Here is a 12663-nt window from a genome sequence, read left to right as displayed (position 1 = left end):
CAAACATACAAACTATTGACGCAGTAGGCAATCGCCCTAATGCCCCACCCTGGTTACGCCCTTGGTGACCAACCACTGTTATTTTTTCCTAACAGTTATTCACAAGCCAGACCTCAAGTCATACAGACGTTTTTCACAATAAACTATTTTCGTTTGTTAACCTTCGTCGTGATTCGTTACTCAAGTCGTCCCTTAAAAGGTTATGGGCACCCACGCGCGAGAATCGGCACACGGAATTCCACAATTCGATGGCGGACCAGGATTCCAGAACTGGAGCTACAGAGTACGGATGTTCCTGGATTCTGCTGGTGTGTTGAAGACTCTCACGGAGAACCCTCCGGCGGCTGCAGCAGAGAGAATGAAGTTTGACGAAGCGGATCGTAAAGCCAAGGCCCATATTGTGAGTTTCTTGGCCAACGAGGTACTGGAGGTTGTACGTGAACAGAACTCCGCCAAGGACATGTGGAAGGCGCTTGAAAATACTTTTGCGAAGAAGTCTATCGGCACCCAGAATCTACTCCGGAAGCAACTGAACCGTTTGAAGCTAGAAGAAGGAAAGTCCATGCGAGCTCATCTGATGGCGTTTGAGGATCTCATCCGACAACTGAAGACGGCTGGCGCAAAAATCGATGAAGCGGATGCGGTGATTTCCTTGTTCCAGACCCTTCCGGACAGGTATGATCCACTGGTGACCGCTCTAGAGAATATCCCGGAAGAAAACCTGACTCTGGAGATGGTCAAGCAACGTTTATTGGCGGAGGAGCTGAAGTACACGGAACGACAGGAAGACGGTGGAAGAACGAACACGACAGCGTTTGCGGGAGAAAAGTCCGGGAAACCCAAGAAAGACCCGAAGAAGTTTCAGGGAAGATGCCACAAATGCGGAAAGCGTGGACATTTCAAGCGAGACTGCAGGTCGAAGCGGGACAACGAAGCAAACGTGGCAACGAAGAACGCGGTAGTATTCATGGCAGATCGGTCAAGCAAGAAGACAAGTACGAGCAAGGTAACCTTTAAACTTGATTCTGGTGCGAGCGACCATCTGGTCAACAGTCAAGATGTGTTCTCGGCCTTCAAGAGGCTAAGGCAGTCGGTTGTCATCGACGTGGCTAAGGACGGAGAGACGTTGGAAGCGAAGATTGCCGGAACAATCACTGGATGTAGCAACCGAGGAACACCACTTCGAATGGAGGACGTCCTACTGGTATCGGAATTGCGCGACAACCTCATGTCGGTCAAAAAGCTTGCCAGCGCAGGTGTGGAAGTAACGTTTTCCGGATCAGTGGCGCTACTCAAGAAAGAAGGGAAGGTCATTGCTACAGCGCAGATGAGAGGTGGACTGTACGAGATAGAAGTGAAGCTGGAGAAATCATCAGCAAGAATGAGTGCTACGACTTCGAATGACCTGTGGCACCGAAGGTTGGGTCACTTGAGCCAGCGAGGAATGGACACGATGACGAGGAACGGCCTGGTGACTGGTATCAGCTGTAACCCAGATAAGGTGAGTTTCTGTGATGTATGCGTTCAAGCAAAGCAGTGTCGTGATCCCTTCAATGGCACCCGAGAGAGAGCAACAAGGCCCCTAGAGCGAATCCATTCAGATGTCTGTGGACCGGTGGATCCTCCAGCGTACGATGGTTCAAGATACTTCATTTCGTTCATTGATGATCATACACACTTCGCCGTAATATACCTGCTCAAGCGGAAGAGTGAAGCCTTTGCCAAGTTCCGTGAGTATGAAGCGATGGCGTCCAGTATGTTCGGAATGAAGATTTCAAAGCTGAGGATTGACCAGGGATGTGAGTATTTGTCGAATGCCCAAAAGCAACACTATACACGGAACGGGATTCAAGTCGAGACCACAGTGGCGTACACGCCCCAACAAAACGGAGTGGCAGAACGGTTCAACCGAACCGTTGTTGAGAAGATACGAGCGATGCTGTTTGATTCCAAGGTACCAAAGTCCATGTGGTCGGAAGCAGCGTTGACGGCAGTCTACTTGATTAATCGAAGTCCAACTGCGGCGCTTCCGAAGTCAGTGAGTCCAGCTGAATGTTGGTACAAGCAGAAGCCATCCGTGGAGAAGCTCAGAGTTTTTGGCTGCAAAGCTTACGCCTGGATTCCTAGTCAACACAGAGGAAAACTGGATCCCAGAGGACGTGAAACCGTTATGATTGGATATGCTGCCAATGGTTACCGGTTGTGGGATAAGATTTCAAGACGAATTGTTGTCGCTCGTGACGTCAAATTTGATGAATCGTGTTACCCGTACAACGTGGACTCTGAAGGACCTGCTGATGCTCCTCTAGTAATTCTACCACCCGATGAGCAAGAGGGGGAATGTTCCCATGCGATGACGAATGAAGATACCGATCAACCTGAGGTAGATGACGAGAATCCCGGAGGCGCAAGATTTGAACTCACTGATGACGAAGAAGAGGTCCAAGATGAAGATCTAGATGAACACGACTCGAATGGATCAACACCAGGCGCGCTCCCTTCGCAACCAGAACAGCACGAGCCCGAAAGGGATGTCGTGCTGAGGCGCAGTGAACGGGAGCGCAAGCTCCCTGGTAAGTTCCTAAATTTCTTCACCGGATATAGAGCAACTTCTGCTGGCCCGTTATCCACAGATCCCCCTGAATGCTATTCCGACATCCCATCGAGAGACGACCGTGAGCAGTGGTTACGTGCTGTGAAGGACGAATTGAAATCCATGGATGTCAACGGCGTTTGGAAGATTGTGCGATGCCCTCCTGGAGTCCGGTGCTTGAAATCAAAGTGGGTGTTTCGAATCAAAGAGGACGAAAATGGCCAGCCGGTGAAGTACAAAGCGCGTCTCGTGGCAAAGGGATTCCTTCAGCGCGCTGGGATCGACTTTGAAGAAACCTACGCTCCTGTTGCCAAGCTACCGACCATCAGAACAGTTCTCGCCGTTGGAGTCCATGAACAATTCGTATTCCACCAAATGGACGTAAGGACGGCCTTTTTGCACGGCGACCTAAAAGAAGACATCTACATGGAGATTCCAGACGGTGTACGCGCTGAGAAAGGGAAAGTCTGCAAGCTACTGAAGTCCTTGTATGGTTTAAAGCAGTCTCCACGCTGCTGGAACGAAAAGTTCAATGGAGAACTTATCAAGCTTGGATTTACCAGATCAAGACACGACTACTGCTTATATACAAGATGTGATGAAGGTGATGAAATTTATATTATCCTGTACGTAGACGATTTGCTGATAGCAGGAAGAAGACTTGCATCCGTGATGAAGTTGAAGAAGCAATTGTCCTCCATTTTTGACATGACCGATTGTGGAGAAGCTAACCATTTCCTGGGCATGAAGCTGGATTACAACAGGCAGTCCGGTGTCCTCAAGATCTCACAGAAGGCACAAGTGGACAGGATTCTTCAACGCTTCGGGATGATTGACTGCAATGCTACGAAAACACCAATGGAGAAAGGTTTACAACTGAACCGCCTTGGACAACCTACTCAAGAACCGTACCGGGAATTGCTCGGAAGTTTAATGTACGTAATGCTTTGTGTTCGTCCCGATATTTGTTTTTCCATAGGCTACATGGGTCGCTACCAACAAGCTCCTACCGATGACCATTGGAATTGTTTGAAACGGATCATTCGATACCTAAAAGGAACCTCCGAGATGACCCTGGAATTCAAGAAGAACAATTCAGACGTTCCCCTGGAAGGATTTGCTGATTCTGACTGGGCGTATGACACAGAGGACCGAAAGTCAGTGAGTGGCTTCACCTTCAAGGTATTCGGATCAACTGTATCGTGGTCCAGCAAAAAGCAAGCAACGGTGGCCGTCTCATCAAGCGAAGCAGAATACATAGCTCTGAGCGGTGCAACAGCTGAAGCTCTTTGGTTATCTGGATTACTGGAAGATATGAAGATTACCCGTCCTGGAACATCGGTTGTGATACGAGAAGACAATCGTGGCTGTATAGGAATGGCCACTAACCTGGAAACTAAGCGAAGCAAACATATAGATGTCAGGCATCACTTTATCCGGGACAACGTTGCCTCTGGTCGAATCAAAATTGAACCGATCGAGACTGAAAATCAAGTTGCCGATATTTTCACGAAAGCTTTGGACTTCAACCGCTTCAGGACGCTTCGTAGGACTCTTGGACTATCCGATTGATGAGTTACCGGAGGATCACCGAACGGACGATTGAGAGGGGGTATTGACGCAGTAGGCAATCGCCCTAATGCCCCACCCTGGTTACGCCCTTGGTGACCAACCACTGTTATTTTTTCCTAACAGTTATTCACAAGCCAGACCTCAAGTCATACAGACGTTTTTCACAATAAACTATTTTCGTTTGTTAACCTTCGTCGTGATTCGTTACTCAAGTCGTCCCTTAAAACAAACATACAAACATACAAACATACAAACATACAAACATACAAACATACAAACATACAAACATACAAACATACAAACATACAAACATACAAACATACAAACATACAAACATACAAACATACAAACATACAAACATACAAACATACAAACATACAAACATACAAACATACAAACATACAAACATACAAACATACAAACATACAAACACACAAATATACAAACATACAAACGCTGTTCAGGGCGTTTTAGAATGTTTCAATGCGGGTTTCAGAGGCTTCACTTGTTCTCAGATGAGTTTCACAGGGATTCATAGGAGTTCCAGAGGCGCTTCATGGTGTTTATGGCGTTTTACAGTGTTTCAGAAAGTTTCAGCGGTGTTCTAAGGAGTTTCGCTGGTGGTCAGACTAGTTTCACGGGCGTTTCATGGCGTTTCAAGGTAAAAGCACTCTGTTGAGCATCACGATCACGATGGTGTCAGTGGGGTTTCAGAGGCGTTTTAAGGTGTTAAATAAAGTTTCAAATGAGTTCTAGGGGGTTTCACAGGCCCTCAGATAATTTTCACAGGAGTTTATGAGGTGCTTCATTGTATTTCAGGGCGTTTCAAAAGGCTTGAGAGGGCTTCCACGAAGCCCTCTGGTAAACTTCACGGAGTTTTACAGCAGGTTTAAGAGACGCTGTAAGGTGTTTCAGGGCGTTTCAAAAAGTTTCAGAAGAGTTTTATGGGTTTTTACAGGCTCTCCAGTGTACTCCACACGGGTTCCAAAGGGGTTCAGAGTTTCAGAACGTTTCAGTAGAATTTTAAGGGGCCTTACTGGCTCTCAGGTGCGTTTCACTGGAGATTCAGAGGATTTCAGAGGCGTTTGGAGGCCTTTTAAGGTGTTTTAGGACATTTCACGGTGTTTCATCAGGCGAGGTTCACGGAAGTTTCAGAGACGTTTCAAAAAGATTAAGAGGGCTTTAGGGTTTCACAATCCTCCAGGTGAGTTTCACGGAGGTCTTCGGGGGTTTCTGAGGCGTTTGAATGCGTTTCAAGATATTTCACGACGTTTCACAAAGTTTCAGAAGGTTTATAGCGGCTTCATAGCCTCTTCACGGGAGTTTCAGAGACGTTTCAGAGACGTTTCAGAAGGTTTCACAGAGTTTTACAGGCTCAGGTAAGTTTTACGGGGATTTCAGAAGCTTTTCAAGATGTCTCAATGGCTTTCAGGGCAGTTCAGAAGATCATAGGAACTTTTGAGAACTTTACAGGCTCCCAGGTGAGCTACAATGGGAGTTCCAGGGGGTTTCTAGGCATTTCAGGAGATTCCAAATGCGTTTTAGGAGCTTACACAGAAAGAAAATCGCGTTAAGTACTGTTCCTTTGAATTCCACTAAGAATTTGCATCTTTTGACAGATACGTATTTCGACCTCAACTGTAAGGTCGTCTTCAGTGTCTTGTACTTGACTCGACTCGAGTCAAGTACAAGACACTGAAGACGACCTTACAGTTGAGGTCGAAATACGTATCTGTCAAAAGATGCAAATTCTTAGTGGAATTCAAAGGAACAGTACTTAACGCGATTTTCTTTTTATTTACAGATATTCCCCTAACAAGCCCAGGTTAATCATCAGCTTACACAGGCCATATGTGTTATAACCCGTAAACACCCGGGACGATCTTCTTTTGGCAGAAATGCAATATCTTCTTTGTTTCAAAACATTTTACCCTGGAGTTTTTCTGTAGTCAAGGGAAATAGTTGTGCCAAGAAATGCATGGTACCACACCCCCCCCCCCCCACTTTGTACCCTCTCGCTTTTGCTGGTAGCCGAAAATACGTGGCTTTTTTGTAATTTTTATAAATTCTATATGTTTTTGCTCAAATATCATGGTTTTGCTAATCATTAATAGTTTTCACTGAACCTTGACATGCAATCTATTACAACCAATCAGAGCCTATTGAAGTTTTGATGCCAGAGCTATTCTAAGGCCTCCAAAGTACTCCGAAGTTTGTGTCACAAATCCAACATTCTAAACCACATTTTATACACGATGAATGATCACAGAATCTAGTCTACGGTACTTAAAAAGCCTCAAAGCACCCCTAGAAAATTCATGGTACATGACTTGGGTGATCTAGATCATCCAAACTACTCTGGAATTCATTTTCTTAAGATCTACAACATCCTCGATCGTTTGTGCTCACTCTGTTCAAAAAAAATATTCATGTTGATGCCCATTAGACCTCGCAATGCTACGAGCAACTCGACATTGTGCTAGTTGGACATTCCGTGAAATATAAATGGCCTCCAATACACTTTGAAGTTTGGGTTACGATTTCTACATACTGTATCATTCTTTAATTGTAAAAAATATTTGTGGAATGCAGTCTTTACTGATGATAGAGCCTCAGTCCACAACTATAATGCTTTTGGTACATTCATGGGGTATTCCAGGCTATCCAAACACATCTGGAACTAGGACCTCCAAGGCCTACAGGATCTACTCTTGTTTTTCTTGACTCTATCGGCATAATTCTTTCACGATTGTGTCTGTCGCACCTTGTTATATCACGAGTTCCTCTACAGGGTGCGGCAGGAAAAAATGCGAAAAGTTCAAGGCACTATTACACACTAAATATGGGATACATATGACTATTTTTTCATGACAGTGTATCAGTCAATGTCTATATTCTAGCACTAAAAAATAAAAATGAACATATTTGATGTTTAACATGTGATAATGTAAGCCTATTAAGCGGGTATCAATAAACGGCGCGCCCAATGGTCATTAAACAAAATGAATATAACAGTATAAAAATTAGCTTAAATTCGATGAACAACCAGACCACACTGATCCAGAACCATGTAGTTTCACATACTAGATGAAATAAGTACATATATTTGATGATATTGTAGAGAAAATTAGAAATTTTGTTTTATCAGATACGAAATTTAGCGACCTGTGTACTTTTCTGCGGTTTGAAAATTCTTATTGTCTTCAGCTTCAGGCGCCGCCCTGTAAAGGTTAGTGATCAAAATCTGAAAATTTCTAATTTACTTTTCAGAAAACTAGCCTATTAGAGATCATGAAACGTTGAAACATAGATTGGTTAACGGCAAATGGACGAAAACGAGGTTTGAAGTTGAAAAACACTTTCGCATTTTTTCCTGCCGCATACTGTATGGTTTGCTATTTGGGTGTCCACTGGCATACATATGGACTCACTGTGTTGTGAAGTATGGGTCGCAATATCTTTAAATCTTGGGATATCTTTATTTTAGCGAATGCTCGCGAAATATAATCTATGTTACTCCTAGAGCCTCAGAGCCAATTCTGATAACTCAGCAACATTCACTTGGTGATCTACATCCAAACTATTCTGGAATTAAGACCTTCAAGGTCTACAGGCTCTACTCTTGTTTGTCTTCACTCTATCGGCATAATTCTTTCACGATTGTGTCTGTCGCACCTAATTATATCACGAGTGTCTCTATATTTTGCTATTTTGATGTCCACTGCCATACAAATGGATTCAATGTATTTTGAAGTATGCAATATCTGCAAATCTTAGGATATTTTTATTTTAGCGAATACTCGCGGAATATAATCAACACTAGTTGTTGAGAACAGAGATGGGTACAGACCTTTCAGCAGGGTAAATGAAACACCTGGTTGTTTTTGCCGCATGCTTAAAGTTATAAACATAGTATTTACATAGTATAAATATACATAAAAACATACACAACACTTTACATTTTCGGTGTTTTCTCCACAAAGGAATTGGTTGAATACCAATGCGCCCGTTCTGCCTCTTATTTACACAATTCTGTTTTGTGACTTGGTTGACAGAACGAAACAGAGAAACACGAAGAAACTATAAATACATCTAGCATATACTAACTCATGTAACTCCGACACTGTACAGGAGTTCGCAAGTCGCATTCTCACGCAACACTACTGTCAGAACCTCAGAGTGCAATTCTGTTAACTCAATTCACTGAGTGATCTAGATCATCCAAACTATGTTGGAATTAAGATCTTCAAGTTGATGGGCTCTCTTCTTGTATCTCTTTACTTTGTCGGTGTATTCCTCCCAGACTTTCATCAAGAATTCCTTAAAGAATTTTTCCTGGGATTCCTCCAAGTATTTCTACCAATAGTTCCTTCAAGATTGTTGCAGGAATTAAACGGCTACGCGGTCTTCAATACGGAAAACGATAAACTTCTCAGTCGATCCGCCAAGAGATTTATCAAGAGATCCTGCAAGATTATTTCAAGAAATTCCTCAAAAATTCTTCCAGGAGTTCCTTCAAGAATTCTACCAGAAATCCATACAAAATCCCTCTCGGAATTTCTCAAAGAATTCCGTCAGGAACTCCACCAGAAATTTTTTTTTGAAGTTCCTCTAAAAATTCTGCCAAGAATTGTTCAAAGAATCCCTCTAGGTATTCCTCCAAGAATTTCTCCAGGAACTCCTCCAAGACATCTGCCACGAAATTCTCAAAGCATTCATCAAGGAATTCCTCCAAGAATTTCTCCAGCAATTCCTCCAAGAATTCATCTAGGAATTTCTCCAAAAAATCCTCTAGTAATTTCTCCAGAAATTCTTTTAAAATTTTTTCCAGAAACCTGCAAGAAATCCTCCAGAAATTCTTCCGAAAATAACTCCAGGAATTAATCCGAGATTACTTTCAGACATATCTCCAAAAATTCCTCCTGGAATTCGTGAAGAAATTTTTCAACAAACTCAGGAACTTCTTCTAGAATTCCTCAAAGAATTCTTCCAAGAATTCCTCATGGATTTTTTAAGAATTTTTGTCATGAATTACTCCAGAAATTCCTCCATGAATATCCCCAAGTTCCTTCGGGGAACCTTTAAAAAATCCTTAAGAAAATACTCCTGGAATTACTTTAAGAATTCTTCCGAGAATTCCTTCAGGGATTTCCTCTAAAATTCCGCCAAAAATATTAAGGAAGTTCGCCAAAAATCCTCCCGAAATTGCTCCAATTCCTCAATGAATTCTTCTTGGAATTCCACCAGGGTATCCTCCAGAAATTACTACCCAGGAAGTCCTTCAGAAATTCGTCCAGGAATTCCTCTTATAATATCTTCAGGAATTCTCCCAAGAATTCCTCCAGGAACTTCACCAAAAATTCCTTCACGGGAGTTTAGAGACGTTTCAAGATGTTTCAGAGCGTTTCAAACAGATTAAGAGGGCTTTAGAGTTTCACAAGCCCTCAGGAGGCGTTGCAAGGCGTTTGAATGTGTTTCAGGACTTTTCAGGGCGTTTCACAAAGTTTCAGAGGGTTTAGAGCGGCTTCATAGTCTCTTCACGGGAGTTTCAGGGGGCTTTAGAGATGTTTCAGGGTGTTTCAGAAGATTTCACAGGGTTTACAGGCTCAGGTAAGTTTCACGGGGTTTTCAGAAGCGTTCCAATATGTTTCAATGGCTTTCAGGGAGTTTCAGGGCAGTTCAGAAGATCGGAGGAACTTTAGAGGACTTTACAAGCTCCCAGGTGAGCTACAATGGGAGTTCCAGGGGGTTTCAAGGCATTTCAGGAGGTCTCAAATGAGTTTTAGGGACTTCCACAGGCTCCCATATGAGTTAAACGGAAGTTTCAGGGCGGGATCAGTGGCGTTTCCGGAGATTTCAGAGAGGATTAGGGGGCTTCACGGGCTCTGAAGTTAGTTTCACGAGGCGTTACAAGGCGTTGCAGGACGTTTCGGAAGATTGCAGAAGAGTTTTAAGGGGCATACGAGGTGTGTTTCACGGGATGTTTCAGAGGCGTTTCAAGGAGTTTCAGGAGATGTCACGGGAACTTTAAGGGGTTTCGGAGACGTTCCAAGGCGCTTCAAGGCATTTTAGGGTGATTTCGCAGGCTCTCAGGTCAGGACCAGGGGGATTTTAAATCCGATGACATATACTCCAGGTAGTTCTTGGAGATCCACAAACAGACATTGAACTGACCACTTCACAACACATAGTTGCATAACGCATTGATTGCAGATTGCAGAAGAGTTTCAAGGAGCATACGAGGTCTCTGGTATGTTTCATGGAATGCTTCAGAGGCGTTTCAGAGCGTTTCAGGAGATTTTACAGGGAGTTAAGTGGCTTCGCAGGCGCTAAGGCGAGTTTCACGGTAGTTTCAGCGGGAGGTTCTAGATGCGTTTCAAGGCGTTTCAGGAAGTTTGTGAGGGGTTATGAAAGGCTTCACAAGCTCTCAGGTGAGTTTCACGGGAATTTTAGGGGGTTTCAGAGGCGTTCCAAGGCGCTTCAAGGCATTTTAGGATGATTTCGCAGGCTCTCAGGTCAGCAGCAGGGGGATTTTAAAAGCGTTTCATGGAAATTTCAGGCGGTTTCAGAAACATTTCAAGACGTTTCAGACTGATGAACCCGATGATATATACTTAACTCCTAAACTACCAAGGGTCCAAAAAAAGTCGGAAGTTCAACTTTGACAAGGCATTTCTCGGCCGTTTTTTAACCGATTTCAAAACTTTTTTTTTGCGATGGAACCGGACAGGTTTCAAGATCATCGTCCATTTAAAAGAATATAAAATAGATGCGTCTACCCAAAGTTATTAAGCAAAAGGCACTTCCTAGTTTTTTTTTGAGAGCGCATTTTTTGCGCACATTGATCAATAAAACAGACTTTAAAGCGATGACATATGGTTTTTTCGACTCTAAATCATGCGTACAGCTGGAGTGAACATGTTTATGCAAAATTAGTGATTTTACAGTACACTGTTAATTTACCTTACTCAAAAAACTGCTAAAATACCCTATTTTTCACATAAAATAAGCAATAAATCAAAACTCAAAGCGATGACATATATTTTTTTGGTCTTAAATTGTTCGTAGGATTGTACTCGACATTTTTGATGAACAATGAAAATGTTCTAATTACACTCTTATTTTGTTTTACCCGGAAAACTACAAAAATTCTATACTTTTTACACATAGTAGTCAACAAAACTAAATTTAAAACGATAACATGTAGTTTTTTAGCCTTGAAATGTTCGTAGCAGTTTGGGGGGCATACTTGAAGAATAATAGTGATGTTTTCATTACATTCAAATTTTGATTCACTCAAAAATCAACGAATCACGTATCACGTAAAACGTATCACATTTTTCACGCAAAGTGGTTAACAAAAATTATGGTTTACAATGCAAAGTAGAACTTTACCTTTAAATTATTCGTGAAAGCGTACTGGACGTTCTTGATGAGTAATAGTGATGTTTTCATGACACACTTAATTTATTTTACTCGAAAAGTTACAAAAAAAACATAATTTTTTATACAAAACAGTCAATAAAACAAAATTTAAAGCCATAACATGTAGTTGTATGGCCTTAAATTTTCCGTTACAATGTACTGGACCAGTTTTTGATAAAATGTTGATGTTTACATTACACTAATATTTTGTTTGGGAGATTTTGGCTTTCTCAGTCTAGGGAATCCAAACGATTAAATTGGCATTGCCCGACGTTATAACAAAAAACGATAGACAGCTTTACCCTCGAAAAAGGACAAATAAATTAGGCCGAAACGTCGGGCAATGCCAATTTAATCGTTTGGATTCCCTAGACTGAGAAAGCCAAAATCTCCCAAACATTAAACTTCCAGTCGAAAATCTTAAGCAAACTAATATTTTGTTTCATAAAAAAATGTACGAAAATACCACAAAAAAGCGAATAAGCCAAAATTTAAAGTAATGATATGTAGTTATTCAACTTTGAATTTATCGTAGTAGTTTAGTGGATTTATTTGAACAATCCTAGTGATTTTTTTATTACACTCATATTTTATTTCACTCGGGATACTAGGAAAATACCACATATTTCACACAAAGTAGTCAACAAATAATAATATAAGGCAATGCATTCTGGTTTTTTGGCTTGATTTTTTTAGTGAAATAATGAACGTTGAACAATAATACCGCCTTCATGACACTCTTAATTCATTTTACCAAACAAGTTTTTAAAATATCATAATTTTCTTACAAAATAGTCAATAAAACAAATTTTAAAGCAATGACATGTAGTTGTTAGTCTTAAAATTTTCCGTTGAAATGTACTAGACATGTATTTGATAAAATTTTGATGTTCACATCACATCCACGTTTTGATTTACTAAAAAATCACGACTGTGCCATATTTTTTACACAAAATAGCCAACAACACAAAATTCAAAACAAACACATGCAGATTTCTATTATTGGCTTTTTTGTACCAGTTTCAGGTTATCTACTACCTGAAAAAAATACAAGGCTAACCGAAAATTCACCA

The sequence above is a fragment of the Aedes albopictus genome, chromosome 3 (genome assembly GCF_035046485.1).
Source record: "Aedes albopictus strain Foshan chromosome 3, AalbF5, whole genome shotgun sequence".
In the NCBI taxonomy this organism is placed as follows: domain Eukaryota; kingdom Metazoa; phylum Arthropoda; class Insecta; order Diptera; family Culicidae; genus Aedes; species Aedes albopictus.
Note: the sequence above shows the minus strand (reverse complement) of the source record.